This window comes from Triticum aestivum, chromosome 6B, assembly GCF_018294505.1.
Source record: "Triticum aestivum cultivar Chinese Spring chromosome 6B, IWGSC CS RefSeq v2.1, whole genome shotgun sequence".
Lineage (NCBI taxonomy): Eukaryota > Viridiplantae > Streptophyta > Magnoliopsida > Poales > Poaceae > Triticum > Triticum aestivum.
In genome coordinates this window covers 475723025-475733297 of record NC_057810.1, presented here as the reverse complement: position 1 = coordinate 475733297, position 10273 = coordinate 475723025, and positions in this window count along the sequence as shown.

Here is a 10273-nt window from a genome sequence, read left to right as displayed (position 1 = left end):
TATTGTACCGGGAGTGCCGAAAGGGGTCCGGGGGTCCACCGGGGGGGTCCACCTACCCCGGGGGGCCACATGGGCTGTAGGGGGTGCGCCTTGGCCTATATGGGCCAAGGGAGACAGCCCCAAGAGGCCCATGCGCCAAGAAGACTTGGAGAGGGGAGAGTCCAAAGAGGGGAAGGCACCTCCGAGGTGCCTTGGGGAGGATGGACTCCTCCCCCCCTCTTGGCCACACCCCTTCCTTGGAGGAAGGGGCAAGGCTGCGCCCTCCCCCCTCTCATGCGCCTATATAAAGGGAGGGGAGGGAGGGGTGGCCGCACCCATAAGCCCTGGCGCCTCCCTCCTTCCTGCAACACCTCCTCCTCCTTCCGTAGTTGCTTAGCGAAGCCCTGCCGAAGTTCTGCTGCATCCACCACCATGCCGTTGTGCTGCTGGATCTTCATCAACCTCTCCTTCCCCCTTGCTGGATCAATAAGGAGGAGACGCCATCCGCTCCGTACGTGTGTTGAACGCGGAGGTGCTGTCCGTTCGGCACTAGGTCATCGGTGATCTGAATCACGGCGAGTACGACTCCATCAACCCTGTTCCATTGAACGCTTCCGCATGCGATCTACAAGTGGTATGTAGATGCAATCACTATCCCATGACTCGTTGCTAGATGAACTCATAGATGGATCTTGGTGAAACCGTAGGAAAAATTTTAATTTTCTGCAACGTTCCCCAACACCGCCTCCAAGCAACCACCCAACGGGCGTGGCGCTTGTCGCCTCGGCGTCTGGGATTGCCGAGCTGGCGGCGTCGGTCTCCCAGGGTCACGGCGCTGAGGTCACCTTCTCAAGACGGTGGCGCACTGGTGAGGCGACTTGGAGAAGCAGCCTTGCCTCGGACTCGTCCGCAGTCGGCGGCACCGGCGGGCCCGCCGGCTGTTTGCCGCGCGCTCTCCCAGATGGCGGCGGAGGCGGAGGTGGCGGCACAAGCGTGTCCGACATGGAGGCCTCGCCGTTTTCCTTCTCCACGACGGGGTTCTTGGTGCCGGCTTCTCCAGTCTGCCTCGTGAACTCCGGGGGCGGCGGCGCCCAGGACAGCGGGATGACGAGCAACGCCGATTGGCGGTGAGCGGCCTCCTCGGCTTGCCACCTTGCTGCGGCGGCGGCTTCGACCTCTTCCAGTTTTTTCTGGGCGAAGGCCGCCGCCTTCTCGGCCTCTGCTTTCTCCACGTGGTCGGCCTCCTCCTCGTAGTGCTTTTCCCGCGCGTTTCGCTCCATCGCCTCCCGGAGGTCGGCGGCAGGGTCAACCCGTCAAGTGTTGGCTGATGTCTCCGCCAACCCCATGACGGAGGGGACGGCGACCCTCTCAAGGGTGAGGGGAGCCCTGAAGCAAAAAAAGAATGGAAAAGAGAAACTCGGACGAGATTCACCGAAGGAAAATAAGGACAAAGGAGGAAACACTTACGCAGAGATTAAAGGCGGCCTCTTCACTTCCTTGCGGAAGTGGTTGGCCTTCGTGGCCACCTCCTCCCGTCTGGTCGCGGAGGCCGCCCCTTGAGCTTCTTCGGCTTGCCGCCGAATGAACTCGGCCCGGCATGGCGCCTCTTCACGTCGCCTTGGCCGACGGAGGAACTCGCACCCGGCGGGCCAACCCTTGGCTGCCGGCGCGGGGCGACTTCCCCTTCGAAGTCGTCTTTAGGCCAGTCGGCGAAGGTGGCCGAGGGCCAGAAGTTGCTTCCTGCCCCCCCCCCGCCCCGCCTCCGCCTTCGGCCTCGGCCTCCATCGCCGCCGCCCCCAAGTCAGGGTCGTCGACATCGCTCTCCGCTCGGTCGGGGACGAACTCGCGGGGCGGTCTTTCGACGCCGGCTGCAGGCTGAATGAGGGGATTCTGACTCAAAGAAAACGAAAGGATCAGAAGTCAGATTCGGCTACAAAGAAAGCAGAGCAATATGAGATGCGACTTACCGCCGGAGGAGGATTGGTGCACGAGTACGGCTCCTTGCCGAACTGCCAGTCCGCCGCGAGCTCGCAGTTCGCGATGTGGTTCACCATGTTCGCCACTTCCGCCCGGGGCATCTCCCTGGTGCACATCCGGCTCGGGTCCCGGTGGTCGCTCATCTGGCTGATCAGATGAGGCCGGCCTTGGAGAGGGAGGACTCGGTGCGCCACAAAGGCGGCCAGCAAGTTGGCTCCAACCAGGCCCTCCGACTGCGTCAGAACTCGGAGTCGCGCTACGACGGCGGCTCCGGCAGGAGTCAGCGTCTTGACTCGGTGGGACCAGCTGGGGAGCCTCCCAGCTGGTGCGCCGGCTTCGTAGGGCGGCAGATTGACCCAGTCACCGTCTGGGGCGACATTCTTCACGTAGAAATAAAAACGCTGCCACATCCTCACTGACTTGATCAGCGGGATGGAGGGAAATGGATTGTCGGCTGTCGTTCGCCGCATCGCGATGAAGGCACTGCACTGGGCCGGCACGCCGGCGACGTGCGTGCCGAGCTTGGATTGGAAGAATTCTCCCCACAGCTCGATGGTGGGGAGAACGCCGAGGAAGCCTTCGCACAGGGTGGTGAAGGCAGCCAGCAGCACCACCATGTTTGGCGTGAGGTGGTGCGGCTGGAGCCCGTGGAGCTCCAAGAAGGAGCGGAAGAAGCCGCTCGCCGTCAACCCTAGGCCACGCATGAGGTGCGAGCGGAAAATGACCCGCTCGCCCTCCTCCGGCGCCGGCAGTATCTCCCCCGCCGGCGTGGCGCAGGCTCGCACAAGGTTCGCACCGGGGAGGCGGCGCGTCCGGCTAATGAACTCGATGAGGTCGTCGTCCACATCGGAGCCGTCCCACACGCCGGAGCGCACGGCGGGAGCCGCGGCAGCATAGGAGGATCTCATCATGGCGGGCGCGGCGTGGTGCAGCGCAACGGCGGCGAGAAAGAGACAGGAAGCAGAGGAGGCAGGAGGAGGCGAGTGAGCAGGGAAGATGGGCGCGCGTGCTTCGCCGCTCCTCTCCCCCCGCCTACTTATAGCCTCACAGGCTGAGAAGCCGATGGGGTGGGCGTGGGATTAACTGCGCATGGGACCCCACGCCCCGCCCCACGATTTACCCCACGAAGTTACTGCGTGCAGTAACTACGTGGGAAGCCCAACCATCCGCGCTGCCGCAACGGATCTGTTCGGATGCCGAGGCACGGTAGTGGCGGGCCCCACCTGACGACATGTCCCGTCGTGCGCGTGGGTAGGCAGACTGACCTCGCCACGTGGCACCGAGCGACGGGGCAACAACGGGTGACCACGGGGAAGCGTATCAGGCACGCCGCCTGGTTTCCCGCCGCGACGTTCGAACTCCTTAGGGAGCAAGATGGACCTCCGCGAGTTCGATTCTAGATAGACGGCCAGAAGAAAGACGGCAAGCGAAGCCTAGGTTCCACCACCAGAGGAATGAAACTGTTGAAGCCCCACAACGTAGTGCCCGTGGAGCCTCACCAGCTTCGGGGACTACTGTCGGAGTAATGGGCCATGGGTAGGCCAACCCGAGCCCCAGAACCTTTCAAGACATCGGGACAGGCTGCGCCCCTCAAGCTGAGTCTCAGAACCGACTCCAAGATATGCCGAGTCCCAGAGCCGACTCCCAAATATGCCGAGTCTCAGGGACGACTCCAAGATTTGCCGAGTCCCAGAACCGACTCCAAGATTTGCCGAGTCCCAGAACCGACTCCAAGAATTGCCGAGTCCCAGAACCGACTCCAAGATATGCCGAGTCCCAAAACCGACTCCAAGACAAGCCGACTCTCAGCTGACGACTTCCAGAGAAGCCGGCTGAGGGTAGTCGGCTCGCGACTCCAACCACCCCCTGCCCACGAAGGACCAGCATGGCTATAGTGCGCCATATCGCTGGAGATCTCCATCGTGGCGCAGCACTGTTGCCATGTCGGCCCTGACCTCAGCCTTGGTGGGCGGTGCACTGTGCCCACGACGCCTGCCTGTACGACCCGGAGACGGCGGGACCGCCTGTCAGTGGGTAGACAAAAGACGGCGAGTGCCCCCTGAAGGCGGGCCCGTGGGAGTCGGCTCCCTGGAGTCGGCCGGCCCCTCCCTCGAGCCCCGCGCGCCATTAATCAGACAAGATGGGGAATGGCAACAGTAAACGCACGCCAGGCAGCGGCACTGTTGCCATGACCTCATGACCAAGCTAGCGTCATCAGAAGCACCACTACAGTACCAGGCATGTCCGTGGGGCCTGCCAGTCGGTGGGCCCAAGAAGTCGGCAGAAAAGACGACGGCCTGAGAGACAGACAGCTGGGACCCGCGCCCAGCCGGATTACCATTGTACCCCTGGGGGTAGGCCTATATAAACCCCCAGGAGATCCCATGCAAAGGGTTCAGACCCAGATAGCACTAGACCCCAGAATATAGGAAGGAGAGAGCTGGCCTTGCCCTCTTCTACCTCCAGAAACAGCTCCAGGAGCACCATTGTACTCACTTTGCCATAGTGACCATGTGGAGACCCCGCAGAGCAGCAGTAGGGGTGTTATCTCCACGGAGAGCCCTGAAGCTGGGTAAGATCCGCCGGCGTGCATGTCTTCGCCTCATCCCGCTTCTGGGCACCGGCAATGTTCTACTTGCTCCCACCATGATTAGCCATCCTTTGGCATATGTCGTACCCAACCCCCGACATCCCGATAAATGATGCAATTGTTCATGCACACATGGTATTTCATGTGCGGTAAATCCATAGGACACACGATTTTCTTCGCCTCCTCGAAACTGGTCGGGCACTTGTTCCCCTTGGGAAGACGTTCGTGCTAGAATGACATGTTCTCGTCGAAGCATGCGTCGGTCATTTTGTGTTTTACCTTCATCTCCAGAGCCATGAGCGTTACTTTCAGGCGGGTATCCTCGGGCCTGCATCCTTCATACAATGGAGTAACCGCGTCTATCTCCAGTTGATCCAGCTTGGCTTTCTCTCGGGCGGCATCTCTTGCATTATCCGTCTGCTTGAGAAGCAACTCCTGAATATGAGGGTCCTGCACCCAACCCATCGATGGTCCATCATCGTCGTCTGCTCCAGCATCTTCATCTTCATAATCATGCCCTTCGTCTGCTCCGGCATCTTCCTCATCATCATGTTCGGCATCTTCTACATGATGACTGTGTACTACATCTACTTCATGATCATGTCCTGGAGATTCTTCGTCTTCTTGCCCGCCCTAGCCGCGGTTGTCTTGCTGCCCTTCCTCATTTCTTGCCCGGCCCCCATGGATGACTTCATAATCATCTTCATCACCTTCATCACCTTGCCACCGATAGCCATCCATGAAACCACGTAAGAGCAGGTGGTCCCGCACCTGTACGGAATCCGGCTCCATAAGGCTCCTTAGCTTGCATCTTTGACACATACATCTTATCTCCGTCTCGTTCTTTTGAAGCATCTCGGCCTTCGTGGAGCTCAAAAACCTATTCACGATGCCTTCGGTCATCGTGCGGACCATGGTCGCCTGCGGGGTAGAGCAAAATGATATTTTAGAACCAAGAAAAATTTGGCATGACTTTGCCTAAAAGTAGGACCAAAAAGAATGCATAGTGCAAAAATTCTCGCTAAAACGGAAATGAATCAACATTCCGGCAAAATATTAGCAACTATCGCATTTCAAATATCGGTACCTGCAAACACAAACATATATGCAACACCACAAACATATGCAACACCACAAACATACATAGATCTAGCTAGGCCATAAAAAGTGCATGTGCATGTTGTTGGAGGGAGAAAAAAAGTAGATCTACAACATAAAGAAAGCTTTCCCCTTACTTACCTATCAAAAAAGGTAATTTAACCAATTAATTTGGATGAATCTATGGTGCAAATGACGTGAGGAGGAGGAGGCAGCCGAGACAAGCTTGGAGGAGGTGGAGAGAATGAAGTGGGGAAAGTGAGTGTGTAGGTGGCTGTCAAAAATATCTAGCTGGTCCCAGGTTACTAATGGCGCACCACCTACAAATGCAGCATTAGTAACCCTGGTTACTAGTGGCGCACTAGCTGGCGGTGCGCCGTTAGTAGTTTTGCAAAAAAAATATAGTAGTGGCGCACTGGGTGGCCGGTGTGCCATTACTAGTTAAAACTAGTAATGGTGCACTGTGCCCTAGTGCGCCATTAGTATTTTTGGAAAATAAAAAAAATTGTTACTAGTGGCGCACCATGGGTGTGGTGCACCATTAGTGTCTATCACACTAATGGCGCACCAACACATGGTGCGCCACTGCTATATAGTAGTGGTGCACCACATGTCTGGTGCGCCATTAATGTCCATATCATCTATAGCCCTTTTCCTAGTAGTGCACCCATTTCGGATCGTAATCAAGAGGAAGATAACTGTTCTGAGGGGGATTCAGAAGGAGAAGACCACTCCTATTTACCCCATGAGGTCTTCGCTCTAACTTGGCATGCTGATGGTGGTAATATCACGCATATGGTTCCTTGCATTGCTTACTGTATACATTAAAGATGTCATCTGCTTAGTTTAGACATGCTTTGTGTCAATGCCATCTGTTTAGTTTCTTAATCGTATATGTGAATCGTGCAATGCCATCTTGTTTAGCCAGGCATCATATATGTGAATTTTGCAATGCCACCCTGGTTAGCCAGTCATCTTATATGTGAATTATATCATGCCATCATTTTTATTACGTGTTAAATTTGTCAACAATGTTAGTACATTCAATTACTCTTCCTGTGCATCATCCATTCGACACGGTCATGGAAAAATCTGGAGTGAAAACAAGGTCTTCAGAGAAGACAATGCTATCTGACGAAGCGCATGTCTTGCTGGTTATCGATAGCTCCTCATAGGAGGATTCAGAGACAGATGACCAGTCATATCCCCCCCCCCCGAGGTGCATGCTCTAACTTGGCAGGGTTATGTTACTCATATCGTGCGTATGCTATCTTGCATTGCTATGTCATTTGCTTAGTTTACACATGCTTTGTGTGAATGCCACCTGTTTAGTGTCTAATTACCATATATGTGAGTTATGCAATGACAGCTTGTTGCAAGACATTATATATGTGAATTATGCAATGTTATCTTGTTGCAAGGCATTATGTATGTGAATTATGCAATACCATGCTGTTTAGGCAAGCGTCATATATGTGAATTATATCATGCCGTCCTTTTTTGTATTTCTCATTGGTTTTGTCGACAATGTTTGTATATTCAACTGCTCTTCCTGTGCATCAGCCATTTGAATTGGTGATGGAGAAATCTGGAGTGAAAACAAGGTCTTCAGAGCATACAATGCTACCTATTGAAGCAGATATCTTGCTAGTTACAGATAGCTCTTTAGAGGAGGATTCAGAGGCAGATGACTAGTCCTATTATCCCCCTAAGGTGTATGCTCAAACTTGGGAGTGTTATATTACTCATATCATGCATATGTTGTATTGCAATGCTTAGTTTTTACATCATATACACAATATTGAATGCCATCTCCATAGTTGACACATCATATATGCGATTGCCCTCTGCTCACTTCCTTAGTATATAAATCATATATTTGAATTATGTCATGCCATGATGTTTACATAGACAGCATGTATCTGAATTATGGCATGCCAACCCATTTTCTAAATACATAATATAGTTATATCATCTCATCCTGTTTACATAGTCATCATATTTTAAATTATGTCATTCTATCTGTGAATTATATCATGCCATCATGTTTCCATCGACGGCATGTTTGTGATTTATGGCATGCCAACCACTCTAGTAGACACATCGTCTAGTTATATCATGTCATCCTGTTTACATAGTCATCATATTTTGAAGTATGTCATTCTATCATGTTTAGTTATCCATCATACATGTGAAATTGTGTCATGCTATCTTGTTTAATTAGCCATCATATATGTGAAATTATGTCCTACTATTATGTTTGGTTAGACAACATAAATGTGAATTATTTCATGCCATGTTTTCTTCCCTACTATCCATTGCACCTGTCTATCTTACAATGTCTGTACATGCAATTACTTTTCTTGTTTATCAGCCATTTCAATTGGAGGGAGTGATGGTAGTACATGTGGGAGTAAAAACATAGTCTTCAGAAAAGATCGTGCTACCTGTCGATGCAGATAGAACCACGGTTGTACTTGCCCAAGAACCAGCCCTGCCACACATAACCCACACTCATGCAGATTGTACCCCTACACAGTTGGACAGAGAACCAGCTACACCCCTTCTAACCCCAACCCCAGCAGATAGACACCCAGTTCCCATTGACACAACACTGTCTCCACCACAGAGCACCCAAACACGAGCAGTTAGTAAGGCAACTACAGTGCCCAAAGCACGAGGACCACCACTCTGAACCCCAAGTCAACGATTAAAGCAGAAGAAGAATTGTTCTCAGGTCAGGTTCCGTAGCTATGGTTCATACTACTTTGCTCTTGCATCACTGTATTTACTCATACCAACTAATTTCAAATTTGAAGGATGCAATTGAAACTCCAATGGCGCAACAGGTATGTTTTAAACCTGTTTCTTCAACGTGTTTGGCTGTTTGCTGTTGTAACTTGCTCTATGTTAATTTCAGTTTCAATTGAATAAACAGTTATGTCCTCATGCCATGCACATTACAAGTGTTGTTATTGCTGTGTAGTTTCCCACACTTATATTCTGTCTATGCTGCTTTGTCTTAAATAGAGATGATTCGAACTATATCTATCTTGATTTGGCAACATAAACTAGAATGATATAGACCATACAATGACCATACTACATAGATATATGTTTGTTTCATGCTGTTATCCTGTCCACCTTACTACTGAACTGGTTTACCAAAATGAGTTTCATATACTACATTGTAAACTTGTGATGTGTTTGTTTGTTTCTCTATTAGAACGCGGATAAAATATTGGAGAAGACTACCCCATTATGCAATGGTAAATGAAGTAATGCAGATAAGGTTCAAGATAGTGAGACATCCCTGTTGGTCTCCAAGAAAGCTGATAAAAACTATATTGAAGACACTGAGACAACCCCAAAGTCTTGTCTTGATGTAGTGTTCGAGTTACTGGCTACTACTGCTGGCACCAGCTCTTCGAACTCGTTGCCTAAATCAGTTCGGCTTCTTGAGTCTCAACTTCAAGTTGAAAGACATCGATCAGATGTTATGCGACAGGAAGTCGAAGGACTGAGGAAGTCCCTGCAGAATTCAGATGCATACTTTTTGGTGCAACAGCAAGTGCTGGAGGACTTAAGCACCAAACAAGAGAAAGTTAATAAGCTTGCTAAGAATCTTGCCAGCATTATGGGTACCCAGGATATTGTTTCTTGAGCTCTTCTGAAGTGGTTTCAGTTCTGGACTTGTTTTGCTGTGGCGTTTATATGCTGTTGTGTTCCCTATATTTGCACTGGTGGCGAACTTTGATGCCCAGTGGATGTAATATGTGTAATAGCTGTGATAGCCTAGCGTAAGTTGCTTGCTTATTTATTTCCTTAATGTCTTGTTTATTTCTTTGCTTGTAGTCACTGCAGTTCTTTTCCCGCAGTTTGCTAGTGTCCGCAGTAACCTATTTTTAAAACTAGGCCACAATAACCATGGGCTACATATTTACTGTAGTTACCATTTCCCCCCAACGGGCTGTAGAAACAATGGGCCTTCTACGTGTCGTAGACACAATGGGCCTTCTACGGGTCGTATCATCAATGGGCCTTGTACGGGCCGTATGATCGGTTGGCCAAACATGGGCCAATAACAGACCGCATTATGGTCGTAAACGGGCTAGAGTTGGAATCGTCTGTTCATGGGCCAACCATAACGGGCCGTCGTTAATCGGCCGTATTTGATGACGCTATGAAAACGGCCCAACGTATTAACGGGCCACAAAACGGGCTAACTGTAACCTCGGGCTGAATTTAGCCCACAAGCAGAAAATGACAGTAATGGGTCGTAAGTAAACGAATGCTGGAAATGATCCCAAGAGTAAATGGGCTCTGAGAAGGCCGAAAGATAACATGGGCTGGAAACGGCACAACGAAATAACGGGCCGTTAATGGGTATAAAGTGATACACTGTTCATTACGGGCCAGTTTCACCATGGGCCGTTAATGGGTATAAAGTGATACATTGTTCACTGCGGGTCAGTTTCACCACGAGCCGTTAATGGGCCAAGAGTTACAAAGGGCCTCATATGGGCCGAAAGATGTCATGGGCCATACATGGGCCAGAAGCGAAAACGGGCTGGAGTCATATTGGATGGCCCAGATGACGCTACTGGGCCTCATTCGGATAGGGCGTAA